Below are 9,653 nucleotides of genomic sequence, written 5' to 3'. Positions count from 1 at the left end.
GGATTACAGGCATGCATCACCACACCCAGTTAATTTTTGTATTTTTAGTAGACATTACTCTCTTTACTGTCACAATTAAATGCTTTACCTTACTGGGTTTAACTTCTCATATTTCCCTACTGATGAACTCTGGGTTGGGTAGCCATTGTTCCACTTAAACTGTTCTTCCAAAGATAAAAATAGCTGTCCATATCATTTCCAAAGGGTGTTAATCCCCCACCATGAGGATCTGTGACATAGGGATGCATCATCTATGAAGTGAGAGATGGGAACAACAGTGGAACGGAGAAGATCACAAAGTGGAGTAAACATTTTGAGAATAAAATGGGTCAAGCTAAAAAAGCTAGTAAACGCTTAAATGAAAGGTGACACTAGGAGCTAAATGCAAACATCTGTGTGGTGATCCCAATTCAGTTCTTGTTAGCCATCAACTTAAAAAATAATTAAAAACATTTTTCAAAGAATCATCTCTGTAAGCAGGGTATACTTGAAGCAGGTAGTATAGCATAGAAACTGTGGAAGTACCAGGGGTTATTCAACTACCAACTTTTCATTACCTAGATTGAAAAGTTTCTCAGCTTTGCCGCTCTTGTCATGATCATCATCTCAGCTTAAGTTCCATATCTCCTACTTGTTGGACGTAATTCATTACCTTCTTTTTGTTTGTTTTTTTTTTGTTTTGTTTTGTTTTTTTTTTTTGAGACGGAGTCTCCCTCTGTCTCCCAGGCTGGAGTGCAGTGGCGCGATCTCGGCTCAGTGCAAGCTCCGCCTCCCGGATTCACGCCATTCTCCCGCCTCAGCCTCCCGAGTAGCTGGGACTACAGGCGCCCGCCACCTCGCCCGGGTTAGTTTTTTGTATTTTTAGTAGAGACGGGGTTTCACTGTGGTCTCAATCTCCTGACCTTGTGATCCGCCCGCCTCGGCCTCCCAAAGTGCTGGGATTACAGGCGTGAGCCACCGCGCCCAGCGGTGAGCCACCGCACCCAGAAGGTAAGAAGTTACCTTCTTAACCAGCTTCTTTGCTTCCTGATTTTTCTTCATCTACTACATTTTCAACAATTCTATATAAGCTGACTTTCTAAATCTGATACTCTACTCCTTCTCTCAAAAATATTCAGTGGCTTTTCCTTTCATGGGGGTAAAAACATAAAACCCAATTCCTTAATGTGGTATTCAAGGTTTTGGTAATTCTTTTGCAATCTGCATTTTCATCTCGATCTCAGGTCATGTTCTTCAATATCTTGACATGGTGAGCTTCCTGTTTCTTCCCAAATTCTCATTCATTCCTTGTCACTTTTGCTTAGTCTATTCCATCTATCTGAGCTATCCTTTTTCTCTGTAGCAGCTAGAACGTAGGTCCTCAGTGAAGATTATCTGGAATGAATGCCACTGAGTGTAACTAATTGCAATCAGATTAAATGTACTCTAGTTACAGAAGTACTGGGGAACATTCTCAGTACCTCAGGAGATGGTTCACATCCTAGAGTAAATGCTTATTTGAATCCCATTGGCTTGTTCAGTGCCTGGTACAGAATAAGCTATCAACAAATATGAATTGAATATTATTGATTTGGGATGTCTTTGTCTCAAGACATTGTCCATGAGTTTCCATATTTGATCATGGGATTAACACATGTGTAACTCCGGTTTTGTGAAACTCAAGCTAAAGAGTGAGTTATAGGACTGGTTGGACCCACTAAAGAGGCCACATCATTCTGTGATGCAGGCTAAAATTTAAATGAGGTCTCTGGGGCTGAATCTGGTGGAGGACAAGGTAGGGATGGACATTGTCATATTAGACTCCGAAAGGTTTTTGAACATCTATGTTTTTCTATTTCTACAAAGACATTGACAAACATGCCATGCTTGGGAACTATGAAGGCATTAAGCCCAAAAAGGGATCAACACTGAGAATCTTGGAATCAGACAAAGCAGGGAATGGGATCCAAAGTGAGGATTTTAGTCAAGATTGATAGTGGAAATGAAAGGAATGTCTTTGTATAAGCAAAGAAAAGATGTTCATTCCTCTAAATTAGAAAGGATCTAGTAAAAAAAACAAATGCTTTAACCCCATCAGTCCAGCATTCCCCACCATAGCTCTGTGTGCCTTGCTCTCTGTTGAAATTTCTTATGAAAGTCATAATAAATTCTGATGACTCACACAGAAAAAAAAACAAAGAAAACATTTTATATCTTTGCAATAAGAGCTTCCTTACTCTCCTCCTACCAGAGAAAGCAATCATTTCAAAAATTAAACAATTAAAATGATTAGTTGAATGATTTGTATTGTCTTTTTTAAAAAAACACAAGTACATGAAAGAAGAAGTAAATGAACACAGAATAAACTCATAATTTTAGAGCAGAAAGCAAGTGTAGGAAAAATAAGTTTAACCCTTTCATTTTACAGATGATAAATTTTGCTAGCTAGGTAAAATGTTTCTCTACTACATACCTAGTCTCAGAAATAGGTCTTGAGCCCATGATTCTTGTTCTCTTTTTGTTACATAATTGCATCAAACATTTTAACCTAAGGTAGGGACTGGCAAGCTATAGTCCATCAGCCAAATCTGGCTTGCCACATGTTTTGGTGATGTTTACTGGAACACAGCTATGCTTATTTGTTCGCATACTGCCTCTGAGTACTTTCATGAGACAATGGCAGCATTAAGCAATTGCTACAGAGCCCATATGGCCCTTAGAACATAAAATATTTCCTATCTGGCTCTTTACAGAAAAAGCTTGCCAACCTCAGGTGTAAATCATAGGTATCTCTTATAGCCTTTCCTCAATAGTCTACTAATTTATGTTTCTTGCAACTACCCACTTTCCAGCACCATTCACATTTTCCTAACAGAATGCATGCCATGAAAAGGAGGAGACAAAAAACTTTACCTTCCAGCAAAGATAGGTCAGTTTATATCTCACATTATTCACTTTTTATCCAAAAAATTTTTTCTAAAGTAAATTGCTTTTAATGCCTTTCCAGAAGCCACTAAGAAAACACAACATACTTTCTACATTGGATAATGGTTAACATTGTAGACATCATTGTGACTGATGCTGGTGTACACAAGCAGTACCAAAAACAATGGGTAATTTGGAGTTTGTTGCAGAGACTGGCTTCAAAGCTTTGGTAAATGATCTATAAGCTAAGGCAGACATCTTCAATATTATATACTTTTGTGTTGATTTCTGATTACCTTTGTGATCACACTTTGCAACCACAATTCTCACCTTTCCAATTTTGTCTGAGAGTTCTCTGCTGAAGATCTTTTCACCATCTGAGTTGATAATGGTGACCATATTGGCTAGACCACCAAAGTGATACTACCAGTGAAAAAATAAATAAATAATATTTACACGGGTACTCTCAAAGAATAAAGTAACACTGATAGTTAACTGATTATCCTGTATCTGTAGAAGAAATGAGAGAGTAAAATGAATGATGATGATCACATAGGAAAAATGTGAGACCTAATAAAGTAAGTTAGCTTCTTTGCAGGTTATAGAGATAAAGATAGTGTTAAGTCATGGAAAAATAACATGGAAAATAATAAGCAGAAATAAATGATAAAAGGAACTGAGAAATACAATGTTCATTTGAACCTTACACTCTGATGAACTAGACATGAAGAAAATAGCAAATTCAACTGTAGCCTCACACGAGTAGAAAGATAACTTGATGTTCTGTATTGCTCAGTGGGGTTCAGTTGTCATTGAGGATGTTGGTATTGATCCCCTGATTGACTCCCTTTGAAGCTACTGAGGATAAGCAGAATAGCAACCTTGAGGTGTACATGTAGCTACAAGGAAATTATTCTGAGGTATCTCAACTTTGACTATGGTATGGCAGACTCATAGGTGCTTTCTCTTAATTTCTGACAAATGCTTTCACAAAGCAGGGCTAGGAGGAACATTTAAAGAAATTCAAGAAGTGCTATGAAATTCTTTCAGCTGACAAAAGGACAATGATGACAATAAATTTCATAAGATATATCCAAATACCTGGAGCTAGGATCCAATGACTGATAACACTTATCTGAGTTGATACTTAGGGTCAGGTAATAGGAAGACAGCCTGGTCAGAAAAGCATCATGTACAAAGGAGGCCTAGGTGATTTTGATGAGCAACTAGGTCTGGGAGTCATCGAACAGTGTTTTGATCAGTAAAAGATTCTAGGTTTTAGAGTTCTCAAACAATCTACAACTTACCTAATGTGTCAAAGACACTGCACTTTATATTTCACTATATGTTAAAATTAAAACTCTCTTTGAATTCATTTGGAAATAAGCTCCTTTCAAGACCCTGTGTCTGATGTTCATGAAACCTGGGTTAGGTCCAAGCATATCTCTAAACTGAAGGGTCCCATTTCCTCTCTACACACTGGGGACCAGCTCATCTTGTTTGCTTCATCCTTTGTGAAGTCATTTTTCCCACTTTTACTAAAAGCTACAGCTGTCTTCCTAATTCCTCCTAACTCCTTCCTTAATATGATGAGTAGAAACTTCTAACCCCTGTGTCCATGCTCTTCAACAGGCTTACAAAGGAATTTTTACTAGGGAATTGTCCCCTGGATGAGTTTTTCTGCCTAGTCTGAGTATTAGCATAATAGTATAATTTTAAAATAAAATAGATGTGTTTACTCTAGTTCTAGCCACTTTTAAGTAACTTATCCAGTTTCTTCTTGGAATGAAGAAACCAAGGGTAAAATACAATAATAAAAACAGAAACAAGAAACACAATAACATAGGAATTAAATAATTTTTTTCTGACCTTTGGCAATATACCTGCATATTTACTTTAAAAAACAACTCTCTTAACATTACCAAAGGTAAATGAATCTTATCATATATCTGACTAATAATATGCAATGTAAAACACAAATATAAAAATATTATAATAGAATTTTATATTTAATCTCCTGCCTGTTGTTTATCCATTGAAATGCTTTTGTATTGACTAAATTTTATTTAGGAGCCCTTCTCCTGGAGCCCTTCAACTTTTGTGGCTCTTACAACATGTGATGTAGTGAGCCTCAAGTTCCATAAGGTGGCATCAACCCACTAGAGTGAGTAGGACACAGCTGATTTTATTTCAGGTGACCTTGGACCTTCAACTTTCATTTATTCCTAAAGTTGTTTATGCAAAGAGAAAATTCAAAGACATTTTTAAAGAATCCTTCAGATATAATATCTTCTGACTTACAAAAAGAAAATTTCAAATATCCAAATCTGTTCTGAAGATGTTAAAGTTAAAGTGTACAACTGAAGTTTATCTGAATCTCTCTAGTTTTCCTTGGACTGTAGACTCGGGCTTGAAATCCTTCAGGAATTCTACGCTTCTGGGGTTTCTGGCATTTCATCTTTTGGGTTGTAGTCAAATGCAGAGTCAAATATATCATGCAAATAGTAATTTTCCTAGTGTTTTTATACAGCAAGAAAAGGTGAGAAATGAAGAAGCACATACGACACTAAATATTTATTATTTTATCTTTTTTACAGGTTGAATTAAATCTTATTTAAAGGTAAAATAATAGAAATAAAATAATGCTGCTTCTTGAATTATTTCTGTATAAATATCAAAACCTCTTTTAAAATGCATGATTAAAATAATCAAATAAATGTGATATTGAGCTGCATAATCCTCATAGGATAAAGGGGACAGCTTAAATGAGTTTGTTAATAATAAATGAAAGGAAAAAAGAAAAGATGCATTGAGCTCCATATTAACTTATTAATGACTCTTAATATTATCGCTTATTAATGAATGCTAACTAGCTTACAGAACAAAAAAAAACCAAATGTAATTTTCTTCAATATACTATTAGGACATGATACAGTACGTTTCACCAATATAAATGCATTTATATTCTCAGCTATAATTTCAAAAGGCCATTTTAGAGAACACTGTTACAATTAAATATGAAGAAACCTGTTCAGTTCTCAACTTCTAGTACCAGTTATCTCTGAAGAGGTTCTTGTAATATGAGAAATAATGACCTAATATTGCAGTAAAAGCAAGCCTCAAGCAGTTTTCTTAACTCTGCTTTTTACTGGCTCGGTGACATAGTATAAGTCATTTAATCTCCCTACATGTAGAATGGGAATTTACTCCTTATTCTTACTTTACAGCAATGTTAGGAGGATTAATTGGATAATGAATCTAAAGGCTCCTAGGCTCAGTAAAGAAAGACACAAATGCAATGTATTATTTGCCAGTGAAAGAGACAATGAGGAAGCACTTTTCTTACTAATCAAAATTATTCCTAGCGAGAAAGTGAATGTTAGCAAGTAAATTAAGACAATTTTTGATAGAGTTTCTAGTCTCACATATCCTACGGCAGCAAGCTAGGAGAGCAAACAAAGCTCTCAGACAATTTAAATATATTCCTCTCATTAAGAAAATGGGACCACCTCAAAGGCATAAGTGTTTTCCATAGTGATTTCATAAAGTCATTAAAGCACAAACTTTGAAATAGTTGGACCAGACCTAATGAAAGACACATGTTCAAAAAAAAAAAAAAAAACATAGTGGTAATTCAAATGAGTTTCTTCTTGCATTAGCTTTCCACTGTTTTCTTAGAAAAAAGACCTCACTATGGCAAATGATTTTAAAAGCAATGTAATGAAAAGCTATCCAATTTGGTAGCAGGTATAAAATATAATACCCAGAATTAATGATAAAATGGAATACCCGTGAGCATTCATAAGAATATACCCATCGTGGAGTTATTGAAATAGAATTGGATTGGGAGTAAATTACCTCAGGCTGCCCTTTTTGACTGTTTCTCCTTAGGGATTTTTGACCTCAAATTATTTTTATTATTTTTTTTGCAGTGAGAGATCTGCATTATATGTAGGTTGTTTTCTAGCTGAAGGATAAATAATTATAATTTCCATTTAGAGAGCTTGAATTTCAACAAGGGCTATTTTCTTGACAAACAGAAAATGCAACCAGCTCTGCCTTTGGTCCTGATGTCAAAGTTCCCAGGCGTACCTTTCCCTTTTTGGGAATCACTGTATATGATGAAGTTTAGTGGACTGTCTAACTCCCAGTAGTGTCCCATTCAGTCTTATGTTGACTTTAACCACTCTTCAAATGTGAAACCAGGTTTGCGGCAGGATTTCTGAAATTGTTGTATAAAGCCAACACCTCTCATCTTGACACCCTTTATAGGTAGTCTATGAAAATAGCTAATTAATACATCAGATGGTAGAGTTCTTACAACCAAATACTGTCTAACTTTACCTTTGAGTAGATTACCTGGTTTATGAATTGGAAGCATTAACAATCATTTGCCAACCCCCTTCCATCAGTATGATTGATGGCCTTTGGTTAACCACCTTTCCTCTGTCAATCTGTGTTATTGGATTGTAGCAATTATCTTGGTCTTTCAATTATAAGTCCTAATCGAATGATCTGATTTCTTCTGAGGAAATGCAGAGGCTTTTCTCAGTCAAGTAATTAATTTAGTTTTAGACACATACTAGATATATTCACAGGGAGCAGATTACCCATGGTCATCCAGACAAGAAAAAAAAAGTACTTATGTATTTCAAGTGCTCTAAGAAAATTATATTTGTATCAACCGATAATTTCAATTTTAATAGTAGTAAAATAGTTAATAAACTGTGTATTATATAGTTAATTATAAATACATACTTTTAAAAGTTGATTATATAGTGTAACTTTTCTTGTAACACATGTAATTTCTTATTAAATTGATATTTATTCAACAACTAAATCTAATTTTAAAGTTTTTAGAAGGTAACCAGTGCATCAGGTAAAGGTTTTGGATTAATTTGATGATATCATATATATTTTACATGGATTGAGGCAATATTTTTTCTGTTTTTTTCCCCATTTAATGTTTCAAATAATAAAGTAAAAAAGATATTTGTTTTAAGTGCTTATTTTAAATCAGGGATGATTTTAAAAGATTTTTGTTAACCTCATGGTAAAACTTTCTTTTATTTATACATAAATTACTGGCAGTTTAATTCTCTCTTTTTAACTATGTTGGAAACCTGTACATGTATTTCTTCTACTATATTTTTTTACTTTGAAAAATCTACCACAAGGTGGCAGTCAACAGAAGTCTTTTAAATTTAATCTTGGTACATAATTTATGAGGTGAAGAAGTCAGGTTCATCTGAAGAGTTATCACACACCTAACATGTCAGTGGCCAAACCAGTACATAAAAACTGATGTGCACTTCAATTAAAAATCATAATTATTCATACAAGGAAAACAGCAGGCTATGAAACCAAATGCTCTGGAATTGAGCCAGAAATCTTAGATGGACATCTTGACTTTAACAGTGTGAGCCTTGGCAAATCACATTAATTCTTTGTGTCAAGGCACATTCATTTCTTTGTGCCAATCTATCAGTGATTTTTATATCATAATGAAAAATAGCTATCTGAGACATTCAGCTCCAGCTACCTCCAGGATGCTATAGGAAGAAGCAGTGCTGAAAGAAGCTTTCAGTTTACAGCAGTTCCATTCAATTTACCTCACGTAACCTCCATTTTCAGAGATAAAGCAGATAAGAGCATTGTGCTGGACACACTGGAGTATACACGGACAAATAAAACACAAATTCTTGGCCTCAAGGAAACAATCAAAAACACAGGACAGACTAATATGGATAAGAAGAAGTTTTCAGGAATTTCTTCACTAATAACACTGAAAATGTACAAATATAAAAAATACATAAAAATATCCAAATTTCTCAGACTAACTAGAAGTAATAGTTATAATTTCTATATTTTATATTTAATATTGAAACAATATCTAATTCATTTGGTAATATTTAAAAGTTCATAATATTGACTTGTGTGTACCGTGTTTAGCACGGTTTTATAATTCACTGCAAACATGGCAGCTTGCGTTTCTTATTTTTACAGAGTTAAGTTTCTTCGACAGTAAAACTGACATAATATTGCTTTATATACAGAAAATTTGTCACCATACATTTGTTAAGTCATAGCAAAATGCCTGTACATAGTAGTTGTTCCACAAATATTGGTTACCTTACTGATAACCAATGTAGTTGAATATTTACTACATTTTCAACATACGATCACGTTTAATCCTCTATTATCTTTATTGTGCTAATGAGAAAACTGTGACTGAGTTTATTTGATTTCTCTAATGCCATATATTTTACAAGGGACAGGGACAGGATTCCAGGCTAAGCCCACATGGCTAGAGAGTCTATGGTCTTAGCTATCATGTGAAGGTGCTTCTTACAAGTTGATATGGTTTAGATTTTTGCTCTCTCCAAATCTCATGTTGAACCGTAATCCCCAGAGTTGGAGGTGAGGCCTTGGGAGGTGTTTGGATCATGGCGGCAGATCCCTAATGAATGGTCTAGTGGCATCCCCTTGGTGGTGAGTGAATTCTCATCCTGAGTTCACATGAGAGCTGGTTGTTTGGAAGTATGTGGAACCTCCCTCCCCTCTTTCCTCCTCTCTCGCCATGTGATAGGCTGGCTCCTCCTTTTCCTTCCGCCTTGATTGTAAGCTCTCTGAGTTCTCACCAGAAGCAGATGCCAACACCATGCCTCCTGTACAGCCTGCAGAACTGTGAGGCAATTCAACCTCTTTTCTTTATAAAGTACCCAGCTTCAGTCATTTCTTTATAGCTA

Source organism: Macaca mulatta, chromosome 11, assembly GCF_049350105.2.
Source record: "Macaca mulatta isolate MMU2019108-1 chromosome 11, T2T-MMU8v2.0, whole genome shotgun sequence".
Taxonomy (NCBI): domain Eukaryota; kingdom Metazoa; phylum Chordata; class Mammalia; order Primates; family Cercopithecidae; genus Macaca; species Macaca mulatta.
The sequence above is the reverse complement of the archived record's forward strand: the minus strand, read 5'-3'. Positions refer to the sequence as shown.